Source organism: Puma concolor, chromosome C2, assembly GCF_028749965.1.
Source record: "Puma concolor isolate L17-30 chromosome C2, mPumCon1.1.hap2, whole genome shotgun sequence".
Classification (NCBI taxonomy): domain Eukaryota; kingdom Metazoa; phylum Chordata; class Mammalia; order Carnivora; family Felidae; genus Puma; species Puma concolor.
Genome location: NC_141675.1, coordinates 74,301,363 through 74,314,616, shown reverse-complemented (window position 1 = coordinate 74,314,616; position 13,254 = coordinate 74,301,363). Strand labels below are relative to the sequence as shown.

At 37.3% G+C, this 13,254-nt stretch overlaps 1 long non-coding RNA gene across 4 annotated transcripts in view; it reads right to left on the bottom strand.

The window, feature by feature from the left end:
* Positions 1-13,254, bottom strand: part of LOC147577321 (uncharacterized) — a 57,300-nt gene that overhangs the window by 34,038 nt on the left and 10,008 nt on the right. For all 4 annotated transcript variants that reach the window (XR_015240147.1, XR_015240145.1, XR_015240148.1 and 1 more), the window contains one exon: positions 8,407-8,548. This is a non-coding gene — a long non-coding RNA (uncharacterized LOC147577321). The remainder of the gene's footprint in view (positions 1-8,406; positions 8,549-13,254) is intronic.

The following is a 13,254-nucleotide window of genomic DNA, read 5'->3' as shown; positions in this document are numbered from 1 at the left end:
ATTGGTTATCTTTTTACACTTGTCATCTGTTTCCCTCCCAATCTGGACTTCTCTGCAAATGTGATGAATATTATATATGCCCTCATTTAAGTCATTAATAGACACTGAACAGAACAGGATCAAGGTTAAGACCCTTTCATCTTCTAAAGAATCTCTCTCCATAATCACAGAGACATGCTGTTAATCCAACCAACTTTTCTGCCATCCAGGTTTTTAATGACAGACTGTATCATCTTGCGGAGAATAAGGTAACAGCTTGTCAATGTATTTGGTTCTTCTGTATTTGGTTCCGACAACTAATAACTCAGCTTTTCCATTAGGTGCTTAGAAATCATTAGATTTCTAGTTTGTTTTCAATTCTTGCCCAGGATCAGCATTATAATTTCGTAGCTCAACAGTTTCTCCTTTCGTTAACAGCAACAGCATGTGCTCATTTCTTGTCTCCTGGCCCCACTCCTGGCAACATCTCCTTAATTTCTGTCAGAATGGATTGGAAGTCACATCTGTAGACCTAGTGATCATCCTGCATATTATCACTCAAAAATTGAGGCACAAATCTACTTAAAGGCATGGACTTGTTTAAACTTTTTATCCTATCCTAAGTCATGTGTTCTGTCTAGAATATTTACCCTACATTTTTGAATCTGAATACTATATTCTTTGATAAGGAAGAAAGGCATTTATTTTATCTGTCTTCTTTCCACCTTCTATAAATATTACAGTTGAACTTTTAACAATGTAAGGGTTAGGGAGGCCAACACCATCTCCCAACCCCTCCCCCTCCACAGTCAAAAATCCACATATAACATTTGACTCCCTTAACTACTAATAGGCTACTGTCAGCCAGAAACCTTACCAGTAACATAAAGAGTCGATTAACACATATTTTGTATGTTATGCATATTATATACTGTATTCTTACAATAACATAAGCTAGAGAAGACATGTTAGTAAGAAAACCATGAGGAAGATAAAATATATTTATAGTACTGTACTATAAAATAATCTGTGTATAAGTGGGCCATGCAGTTCAAACCCATGCTGTTCAAGGGTCACCGGTAGTCTGTCATTCCCAAGCTAGACATCTTTTTCTTCTTGCTTTCAACGTCCTTTTTGAGGTCTTCAGTGTTTCATGAGGCTTAATGCATTTTAAAATTAACCCTTCTTTTAGCCTCTAAACAAAACTGTGCCCCTTTTGCATTAATCCTCATTTATTCGGCCATTCTTCCGTGGCTCCTTACCATTTGAGCTCACTGAAAAACTCTCTGGGCAATCACATTTTTCTCTTCTGACACCTCTCCTAATATTTTGAATGGCTTCTTCAAGATTTTTGAACAAGATTTTTTGTGTTTTTGTCTCAAACCACTTTGAATGTGAAAGATAGATTTGCTTCACAGGTTTATGGATGTTTAGGAAATATTGTAACATACATCTTGGAATTTTCATGTTTTCTTAATTTATGCAATCATTTACATAACGGCTTAATATTTTGAAGAGCTTACAAGGCCTCATAAATAACTAAACTTGGATCTTAGTTTTGATGTTTTCATGTTACTAACACATTAATTGTGAGACACCTATAATTAATCTATGAAACATGTAATTCCTTTTGTTTTTAATTTAGTAAACTAAGATACTAACTTTATCATATCTTCATAAAAGTGGAATAATCAATTCAATTAAAAATTCAATATTGTTTTAACAGACACTATGCTGGTTAAATAGTCCATTAGTAGTTTCAGTCACATTTTCAGCTCAACAAAATGTTTCAAACTTCTTAAAAAATCTGGAAAGTTGGCAAAAGCCAAAACATATTTTGTCAATATATCTAGCTTAATTTTTAAGCCCATGTGAACTCCAGAATAACTTCATTCATCTGTTTTTTATTGATTTATCCTGAACTCATCAAAATATAACTTTGAAAGAGTACTTGGGGGCGCCTGGGTGGCGCAGTCGGTTAAGCGTCCGACTTCAGCCAGGTCACGATCTCGCGGTCCGTGAGTTCGAGCCCCGCGTCGGGCTCTGGGCTGATGGCTCAGAGCCTGGAGCCTGTTTCCGATTCTGTGTCTCCCTCTCTCTCTGCCCCTCCCCCGTTCATGCTCTGTCTCTCTCTGTCCCAAAAATAATAAAAAACGTTGAAAAAAAAATTAAAAAAAAAAAAAAGAAAGAGTACTTGATGTCTCAAGAATTTAAATTTTTAAGTAGTCTTCTTGGTATTACGGTAAGTAGGAATCAATTCCCAAACCTCTAAAATTTATTTCAAAATGTATAATTCTATAGATGAAAACTTAATTAAAATTGTTTACTTAGAGATGCCTGATGAGGTTATAAGAGCTTATGGATAAACAGTGGGTTCTGCTACTCTTTATTCTGGAAGGCTAGAACAGTATTTGCTAAGAGAAGTTCATGCCTATAAACAAAAGCAACCAACCCATGCCATACTTCTGGCCACATCTTCCCCCCCATTTAGTTGACATGGATGTCATAATGCAGGAAGATTAAGCTGAGGCACATTAGGCCTTAGCAATACAGCCCAACGAATGATCATGCCAAGTGGTAGAGAGAAGGTACACTGGCGATTAAAACTGACTTTTGACTTGTTAGATGTCCTGTTCTTGGTCATCTGTGTTCTTCCTGCCCACCATATTAGGCCTTCAAAAATATTCATTAAACAAATGTACTAACAGATGAATGAATGATTTTAAGGCCCACTAGTTAATAGACTTTGAGACTACCAACAGACTTCTTGCAGAAGTCATGAGTGTTTCTGGATCTCAGCAAGGCTGAGCTTACAGAAGATGGGTATGATCGATGCTGGCAAAAGGTAACAAGTTTCTACTAGAAGGAAGATAACTAGTGGTGTGTTGGTGAAAGTTTAAGAACTAATGTGCCAGGGGGCACCTGGGTGGCTCAGTCTGTTAAGCCTCTGACTCTTGGTTTTGGCTCAGGTAATGATCCTACAGTTCATGGGATCAAGTCCCATGTTGGGCTGTGTACTGACAGTGCAGAGCCTGATTGGGATTCTCTCTCTCTCTCTCTCTCTCTCTCTCTTTCTCTCTCTCTACCCCTCCCCCACTCATGCATGTGCTCTCTCTCTCTCTCACTCTCAAAATAAATAAACTTGAAAAAAAGAAAAAATTCTCCAGAAAAAAAATCCCTGATTTGCAGCATTAGTCGATTTTCATAGTGTAAATATTCCCACTGTGACCAAAGTGATATTACTGAATATAGAGTTGGGAGGAGATGCATACAGTCTGCAGTCCTTAACATAGCCTGAGTGGCTTCAGTGAATGGGTAAGCTACTCAGCACATCAGCAGTGTCCAATACTTACATAGACATTATGACCTCTTTTTCTGGCATATGTGTATGTATGATTTCATGCAAATAAAAAATGAGATTAAATACTTTAATCTCAAACTATACAGAAATGCAATAATTTAACTTTTTTCTAAGTTTATTTCTTTATTCTGAGAGAGAGAGAGAGAGAGCACAAGTGGGGAAGGAGCAAAGAAAGAGAATCCCAAACAAGTTCTGCACTGACAGTGCAAAGCCTGATGTGGGGCTCAAACTCATGAACTGTGAGATCATGATCTGAGTCAAAGTCGGATGCTTAGCCGACCAAGTCACCCACGGGCCTCAGAAATGCAATAATTGAAATTGACAGAGTAGTCAAATATTTATAGACATGGGAAGATATTCTGTATCAATACTTATTGTTTGGGGGAGATGTCAAGACAGTTAATACAGCATAGCACTTTACTGAAAATATAAATACATAGGGGCATCTGACTGGCTTAATCAGTAGAGCATGCAACTCTTAATATGGGGGTCGTGAGTTCAAGCTCCATGTTGGGCATGGAGTCTACTTAAAACTAAGTAAATTAATTAAAAATAAATAAATATCAATATCAATATACATGTAATCAAATTCGCACCCAGAACATTTCAGAGTGCAACTGTAGAGTGTCAAAGAAAAAGATCAAATATCAAAAGCAATCAGGGAAAATAGACATCTTAGCTACTTAGCACTATATGGACTGCTCATCAGTAGCAAAAGAAAATCATTGAATAGTATCTTCAAAGTGTTGAAAGAAAATTCTGTCAACCTAGAATTCTATAACCAACAAAACTGTCGTTCAAAAGTGAAAGACAAATAAGGATTAAAGAGGTCATAATATGCAAAAATCATCACTAAAAAAATGCTAAAGAAATCTGAAAGAACTACTGAAATAAAAAGAAATACAAATGGAAGAAGTAGAATGCCAAAGGTAAACTAAAAGCATATAAATTGGGTGTTAAAATTTTAGGAGTAGTGACTAAAACTCTAGAAATAGATTCTAAAACTTTTAACCCAGGTAAGAAGAATTTTAAAAATGTAGTCGACTCAAAGGAGAGCAAGAAATAAGAAATTAGAAAAAAGCATACAAAGCATAGTAAACAGGATATACAAGTAATAAAAATAAATTTAAATAAATGCAATTAAATAAATGCATTTAATGTAATTAAATAAATAAATATAATTAAATAAGTTATAAATGTAATTAAATTAATCAGTTAAAACACAGAGGTTGTCAAGTTGGGGGGAAAAGCAGCTATATGCTACTTATAAGAGACATATCTAAAACAAATTGTTATTAGGAAAGATTTTTAAATACATACTGGCTTAATACTGAGGCTGAAGTTGTTAAAGCTTTGTCAGGTCTGACACTGACATTCTAAGCAACCACTTTGGAAAACTTGGAGCTGCCTTTAATGCAATATATATAGTACTTTTACATATATGAGTATATACACGTGTATATATATTTATATACCTATACACGTGTATATATATATACCTATATATGCTATGTATGATGGAACTGGGATTTCCAGCCATGTCTCAGCATCAGAGCTTTTGGCCTTCTAGAAGGATTTCTAAGCCATATCCTCGTCAGAATCTTTCCTTCAAATAGGCCAAACACATTTTTATAGTCTAGAAGAAAATGTGCACACACATGAACACAGACAGCCAATGGCCATAGAATGTTCCTACTGAAAAGATTTGAGTGATCTTCTAAATGTTCTTTTAAGGATCTCAGAGCCTTTGGAGACTCTGAATAAAGTTATGGACCCAGTGGGAAGAAAATAATGTCCAAAAACAGAATTATGCATGCTATTTATGGGGATTTACAGACACCTATCACCCAAAACCCAATCCTTGAAACACTAACAGCCGTAGATGGACCCCATTTCATAAGCCTACATTGTCAAGACAAACAAAATGAGTTGCTAGGAAAGAGGGATGTTAAGTATGCCCAAGGCTGCCTGACCAGGTTGTAGCAGAAGCAGGACACAGAGTCAGAGCCTGCCTCCCTCAACCCCTCAGTGTTCCACCAGCCAATGCTTGTATACATTTTCGTGGCCACACTCCTGGTGCCATTCCTTGAAAAAGCACTTCTAAAATAAATGGAGGATATCTGACAAAAAGAGCCAAGTAACATCTCCTTCTATTCCTTTTTATCTTCAGAACTATTTAAAAATTTTTTAAGTTTATTTATTTATTTTGAGAGAGACAGAGACAGAGAGAGTGGGGAAGGGGCAGAGAGAGGGAGAGGGAGAGGGGGAGAGAGAGAGAGAGAGAGAGAGAGAGAGAGAGAGAGAGAGAATGTCAAGCAGGCTCCACACTGTCAGTGCGCAGCCCAATGTGGGGCTACAACTCACAAAACTGTGGGCTCATGACCTGAGCCAAAACCAAGAGTCGAACACTTAACACTTAACCAGAGCCACTCAGGCACCCCAGAACTTTTTTAAATGAAATTCTTGAGCCAAATGATCAGTTAACTATTAGCTCAATGGGTGCAGAAGGGTCATATGGCCCAAATTATGATGAAGGAATCATCATAAATGTATGCTATGTTTAGAGACCTTGAAGATCTATTGTGCCTTAAAAATCAGGCATGGACATAAAGAGAAAACATGGATCAACTAGGGTAAGGCAGGTTGGTCTCTTAAACTATAATCCTTTCTAGTAAGGGGTTCCCCAGGTTTTGGAAAGTTGCCTGTCTTCTAACATTTATTTATTTTTGAGACAGAGAGAGACAGAGCATGAATGGGGGGAGGGCCAGAGAGAGAGGGAGACACAGAATCTAAAGCAGGCTCCAGGCTCTGAGCTGTTGGCACAGAGCCTGATGCGGGGCTCGAACTCACGGACCGTGAGATCGTGACCTGAGCGAAGTCAGACGCTCAACCGACTGAGCCACCCAGGCGCCCCAAGTTGCCTGTCTTTTAAAAGTACCTTGAACTATCAGAAAAATTTTCTTTAGAATTATAAATCATTATTAATAATTACATGTAGATTTTGAACTAAGTGGAGATGAAAAGCTGATCATGTGTTCCTTCAAGACACTTGGGTTGAGAGCCGTGGTCGAGAGACAGAAACAAGAAAATCTCCTTTGATTTCAAAAACTGCATTATATTTCTTTCTTATCCTGCTTCAAAACTAAATTTTCTATACTTCGCTTACATTATTAAGAAATATAGTTGTTTGATAAAAATGACCCAAACTTTTTATGAGAGCTGAGGTAAGTATGGAAACAATTTTGTTTTAGCTATTAAAGTATCCCCTCATTCAGTCGAGTGCGTTAAAGATGGGGGAATAAAGTAACATTTATGTTCCCCCATAAATATGAAGGACACTGTCTTGAGTCACTGCCTATAGGCTTATCAACACTGACATCTGGTCCTGAAAGCCTATCCCATTGTCAAAAAGAGACACTACATTTGGGAATTCTATGATTGACTGGATGCAGAGACAAATTCAAATTCTAATACTGCTACTCCCAAATGAATTTCTGAATTTCCCATACTGGATGTGTGATTCTGAAACAGGCAAGAATGATTCAAATACTGTGTGTGATAGGACCTGGGAAAGAATAGAAATAGAAAGTTCACCCTCCCCCACCGGATTGTAAACCCTAGGAGGACAGGCCCCTTGACTTCTTCACAGCCATGTCCCTCGGGCTTAGTGCAAAATCTAAAAAAATATTTATTGAACCAATGAATTAATGTATGAATTTTCCTGGTATACTTGTATTTTTTTTTTTTTTTTGAAGCATCGAAGCTTTAGCATCTGGAAGAATTTATTTAAAGCTCTTTTTTAAAAAAAAATACAGTCTGTAACTGTGTAATCTCGTGTGAGCACAAAGAGGAAAAGAGGGAAAAGGGGACTACACATCAAAATATGGTCCAAAAACCCAATTCAATGTGTAGTTAATGTCTACTTAATAAAGTTATCTCCCTCATAATGTTTCGTTTTAAAATATGTACATCAGAGTTCTCAGAATCACCTGGGGCCAGTATCTACCAAGTCAAGCCCTAACAGGACCAAGAAAACAATGAGAAAAGAGCCAGGAACACAAAACAAATCTCATGTACGAGAAGGTCATGCTGGTCAATCGCCTCTATTTCCCTCTTTGCCCAATGTCATTCTCCCACCTTTCACAGCCTTTGGCAAGCCCTGTTACTCTCCCCTCATCATTCACTGTTATACCTAATGTGTCACACCTTGCTTAGCTTTGGGTCTCTGCATTCTCCTTCCACCCCACCTAGAACCTTTTGATCCTCACATGTAGGCTGCCTCCCTCTTCCTGTTTTAGGTACCTTAGGCATAAGAAATTCCAGCTTTCTTGTCAGTGCTCTGTCTACAAGGCAACAGTAAGTTTTGATTGATTTTAAGACCCTACAACAGTTTTCTCATCTTTATCTCTTTGGTCAAGTCATCAGCTACATGTAAACATGCACACATGGGCATATGCATGGGTATACATGTTAATGTATACACGTACATATACAGAGACACACCTACACATACACACACATGTTGCATAACCAATTATGGACACTGAAAAACCATTTCCCTGATATCAAATGTCTAAAAACTCAAATGACTATTTGTTATAGTACAGCACTATGATGATTTCCATTCATATTGACAGCCCTTGACAATGCAAGACATTCATGTGTTTTACAGTAGAGCAAAGATTAATCATTTCTGAACAGTTTTAATGGCCAATGGATTTGAATCAGGTGAAATTTGGCAGTTCAATCCTGAAAGATGGTTAACTGGTTAACTCCTTCTAGGCACATGCTTAGTGACTGAATGTCCACAGATGCTTGAGAACTGAGATTTCTCTTCTCAATGACACCTGAGTGAGGTCTTTACTCATCTCTAAATGGACTTTATTGGGAAAAAATGAAAAAAACCCTTGTAAAACTAACTTAAATTCTCATCTATCTATCTACCTGTGTACCTTTCTTTATGCATCCACCCATGACAAATATAAAGTTGTAGAACTGCCTGGAATCTATTACATGCCATGTAAGAGTTCACTATTGTAACACAGAGTGTCATGGGCAAGACTTACTGTTCGGTAATGTGGCTTTTGCCAAGGCCTGAGTTTTCTCCTCCTGTTGTCTGCTTCTGTATCTAGTGCTGTCTCTTTTTTCTTTTCCATGTTACTTGATCTGTACTAATTTTGTCTTCTGTATTCACCACTGAAGTGCTAACTGGAAAATCAAAAAGCACATAGCACTCTAGGCAAATACTCTGAATTCAATTAACAAAACATTTAGATTTTTTAACCTTAATGATAATAATGTATTCACTGGTTTTCTTTTCACTGATATTAATGTTATATAAATTTCTGCACCCAGAATGAGCTCATCTGACACCTTGCAGTGATGCTCCTCAAACTTGTCATGAAGACTTTCTCAGGACACCCTTGGAAGCCTATAAATGAGTCTCCAACTGGCAGTGGAAGACTATTTAAGAGACTTCAGCAGGCTTAGACAAGGAAAGAAGAGCTTCCCACAAAGCGCTTTTCCTATCTCTCTTATTCCCAAATCATGCACCTGAGACACATAGTTTGCTATCAGCAAGAGAGCAGAGGAGAGAAAATATAATTTTAATTATCATATATGTGCTATAAATTGCACAACTATCAGCTATTTTGGTGATCTTGAATCTCAATACAATAGTAGGTTCTCAATAAATGTTTATGTCATAAATAAATCAAAGTCAGTAAAGCAGATTTCATTCACCAGCACATCTAATCTTGCATCATTCTAATATAAGTGGAAGTTTGTTGCATGAACTTCAACTGCTTTATACGACTTCACAAACATAGAGAAACAAGCATTCTAAGGTATTCACCACCTGAAGCAAATACAGGCTATGATCTTAACAGGATCAGTTATGGAACTGAATGGTTCAGAGAGGACAGTGACATTAAAGTCCATTCCAGTATGATTTGATCCTACTGTTAGGGTCGTTTTACTCAACACCTAAATCAAAGAGCCGTTCCCTCCTATGGCAAGTGTTATACCTCCCAGGATAAATGAAGGCCCCACTTTGTAAAGTTTCACCATTACTTAGTTAACTATTCCTTAAATAGATACTACCCAAAATAAGTTATTTCCTTTCTTTTTAACTAAAACAACAGGCAAAGTAGCAAATAAAAATCGCAATATATTGACATCAAAGGCATCCAAATTGGCAAAGAAGAAGTCAAACTTTCAGTTTTTGCAGATGACATGATACTCCACATAGGAAACCCAAAAGATACCACCAAAAAGCTGTTAGAACTGATACAGATATTCAGCAAAGTCGCAGGATACAAAATCAATGTACAGAAATCAGTTGCATTTCTATACACCAATAATAAAGCAAAAAAAAAAAAAAAAAAAGAGAGAGAGAGAGAAATGAAGAAATCGATCCCATTTATAATTGCACTGAGAGCCATAAAACACCTAGGAATAAACCTAAGCAAAGATGTAAAAGATCTGTATGCTGAGAACTAAAGAAAACTTATGAAAGAAATTGAAGAAGGTACAAAGAAATGGAAAAATATTCCATGCTCATGGATTGGAAGAGAAAATATTGTTAAAATTTCAATACTACCCAAAGCAATCTACACAGTCAATGCAATCCCAATCAAAATTGCACTGGCATTATTCTCAAATCCAGAACAAACAATCTTAAAATTTGTATGGAACCACAAAAGACCCCAAATAGCCAAAGTAATGTTGAAAAAGAAAACCAAAGTGGGAAGCATCACAATCTTGGAGGTTAGCCTCTACTATAAATCTATACTCATCAAGACAGTATTGGCACAAAATCAGACACATAGACCAATGGAATAGAACAGAGAATCCAGAATTGGACCCACAAATGTATGGCCAACTAATGTTTGACCAAGCAGGAAAGAGTATCCAGTGGAAAAAAAGACAGTCTCTTTAGCCAATGGTACTAGGAAAACTGGACAGCAACATACAGAAGAATGAAACTGGACCACTTTCTTACACCATACACAAAAATAAACTCAAAATGAATGAAAAACCTAAATGTGAGACAGGAAACCATCAAAACTCTAGAGGAGAAAACAGGCAACAACCTCTTTGACCTCAGCTGCAGCAACTTCTTACTCGGCATGTCTCTGAAGGCAAGGGAATAAAAGCAAAAATGAACCATTGGGACCTCATTAAGATAAAAATCTTCTGCACTGCAAAGGAAACAATCAACAAAACTAAAAGGCAACCAACAGAATGGGAAAAGATATTTGCAAGTGACATATCAGATAAAGGGTTAGAATCCAAAATCTATAAAGAACTTACCAAACTCAACACCCAAAAATCAAATAATCCAGTGAAGAAATGGGCAGAGGACATGAATAGGCACTTTTCCAAAGAAGACATCCAGATGGCCAACAGACACATGAAAAGATGCTCCACATCACTCATCATCAGGGAAATACAAATCAAAACCACAATGAGATATCACCTCACACCAATCAGAGTGGCTAAAATTAACAACTTAAGAAACAACAGATGTTGGTGAGGATGTGGAGAAATGGGAACCCTTTTTCACTGTTGGTGAGAATGCAAACTGGTGCAGCTGCTCTGGAAAAACAGTGTGGAGTTTCCTCAAAAAATTAAAAATAGAACTACCTTACGACCCAGCAATAGCACTACTAGGAATTTATCCAAAGGACACAGGAATGCTGATTCATAGGGGCACTTGTACCCCAATGTTTATAGCAGTGCTTTCAACAATAGCCAAATCATGGAAAGAACCCAAATGTCCATCAACTGATGAATGGATAAAGAAGATGTGGTTTAAATATGCAATGGAGTACTACTTGGCAGTAAGAAAGAATGAAATCCTGCCATTTGCAACAATGTGGATGGAACTGAAGGGTATTATGTTAAGTGAAATTAGTCAGTCAGGGAAAGACAGATATCATATGTTTTTACTCATATGTGGAACTTGAGAAACTTGAGAAACAGGAGACCATGGGGCAAGAGAAGGGAAAAAAAAATAGTTTCAAACAGAGAAGGAGGCAAACCCATCAGAGACTCTTAAATACAGAGAACAAACTGAGGATTTATGGGGGGCAGAGGAAAATGGGTGATGGACATTGAGGAGGGCACTTGTTGGGGTAAGCACTGGGTGTTGTAGTTAAGCAATGAATCATAAGAATCTATTCCCGAAACCAAGAGCACACGGTATACACTGTATATTAGCTAACTTGACAATAAATTATATTAAAAAAATAAAAAATTTTTAAAAATCACAATATATGTTCATTAAAAAAAATGCCATGGACTATGTAGTAAATGCTTTCTTTCAGTTTAATTTAACCAAAAAATTGAAATAAAACAGTGTAATGCATTTTAGTCATGCCTTCCTTTTTATTTAAGTATGGGTCCCTTCTTATTCTTCAAAACATAAAAAGGCTGAGCAGATTAAGTAATGAAAAGGAGCATGTTCCACCTTGTGTTTCATAAGCATTGACCTCTAAGGAGACTAGTGAAGTCTAGCTTTTTACCTAGAAAATGAGAGCTTGGAAACTCAGAGGTCACAGACCAACACCCTGAGGCTGAACTGGCCCAGGTACAACAGGCCAACATGTATATATGAGATACCAATATTTAGAAATCATAGATTTCCAGAGAGCCTGGGTGGCTCAGTTGGTTAAGCGTCCAGCTCTTGGTTTCGGCTCAGGTCATGATCTCTCAACTCATGAGTTCGAGCCCCACATCAGGCTCTGTGCTGACAGTGTGGAACTTGCTTGGAATTCTCACTCTCTCTGTCTCTCTCTGCCCCTCCCCTGCATGCTCTCTTTCTCTCAAAATAAATAAATTAATTAAAAAAAAAAAAAAGAAAAAGAAATCATGGATTTTCTATAAAAACTATACACTTCTACTACTTTCTCAAAAAACAAAACAAATGAAGAAGTGGGTTCTGGGCTCCTCAGACCTGGAGGCTTCCCCCCTCTAGGTGGGAGGTCAAAACTGAGGAAGCCTAGGTGTTCCCAGGTATCTTCAGTTACACACATTTCCTTCAAGCTACTGTAGAAATAAGTAGGCCAAGCCCAACTTGTCATTCTTGTCAATCCTGAGACCTAGACCAGGAACAGAGAAAAATCCAGATGCAAAAGGATACAATTCTACCATCTTGAACTTTTGCTTACTTATCCATTTTACAATTGGTAAGAGCACATGACAAATCTCTAATGCCAAAAGCTGTTCTCAGCATAAATGGCCACATTTTAATCAGCCCAATATTCACACTGAAACAGAATTATTCTTTGTTCAAGTTTGGTCTGCTAGCAAACCTCAACAGGTTGGGAGATCTTTGAGAGGAGGGAAACGTTACACCAGGCCTATTCGTCCAGCACCTCGCACCACAACAGCCCTGTGGGGTGATGAATACACGGGAGAAGGGGAGGTGGGCTGAGCCTCTGAGGGAAGAGTCCAAGTTGGAGCAACTACAGTTACTTTTGTTTTCATGCATAAGTGAATGACTCGTCGCAGCATCGTTTAAGGACATACAAAGGAAATTTGAACACTGAGGTCAATTCCTAAAATATTCAGATTACATTGCTATTTCACAAAATGGATTTCGGAGCCCAAATTACCTTAGTAACCGGCTCCATGCATTTCATAACCTGCATTACATCAACCACCAATTTAGGAAAGAAATATTTAAACAGTAAGAAATGAAATGTTTCTTCACCGCAATTGATTTTCCTTATCAAGAGGTTAAAATCACTGATACTTTTCAGTGAGTGAAAAAAAAACAAATGCAACTTTCGGTGAATATAAATATTTTTAAGAACAAAAACCACTTAAATGTAAAACTGAAATTGGTTTGAAGTGATTCACGAAGGCAGAAATAAAAATCACAAATAAGCATTCGGAATCTGAAACAA